The sequence below is a fragment of the Colobus angolensis genome, unplaced genomic scaffold, assembly GCF_000951035.1.
Source record: "Colobus angolensis palliatus isolate OR3802 unplaced genomic scaffold, Cang.pa_1.0 Scaffold519, whole genome shotgun sequence".
Classification (NCBI taxonomy): Eukaryota; Metazoa; Chordata; class Mammalia; order Primates; family Cercopithecidae; genus Colobus; species Colobus angolensis.
This window is the reverse complement of record NW_012118699.1, coordinates 560984-561433: the sequence shown is the minus strand read 5'-3', so window position 1 is coordinate 561433 and position 450 is coordinate 560984.

Below are 450 nucleotides of genomic sequence, written 5' to 3'. Positions count from 1 at the left end.
TTTGAAATCTCAGATAAATAATTCAAAATATTTTAAAGAAGCTCAATTAAATCCAAAAGAGAGTTGAGAACCAACACAAATAAATTCGAACCACTCAGGCCAGGCATTGTGGCTCATGCCTGTAATCCTAGCACTTTGGGAGGCCGAGGAGGGGGGATCGTGAGGTCAGAAGTTCCAGACCCGTCTGGCCGACATAGTGAAAAGCCATCTCTACTAAAAATACAAACCACTGGCTTGGTGTGGTGGTGTGTGCCTGTAATCTCAGCTACTCAGGAGGCTGAGGCAGAATTGCAAGAACCTGGGAGGTGGAGGTTGCAGTGATCCAAGATCACACCATTGCACTCCAGCCCAGGCAACACTGCAAGACTCTGTGTCAAAAAACAAAAAACAAAAATTAGAACAATTGAAGATTTACTTAAGACTTTGATTTTTACAAAATGATCTTCAGGG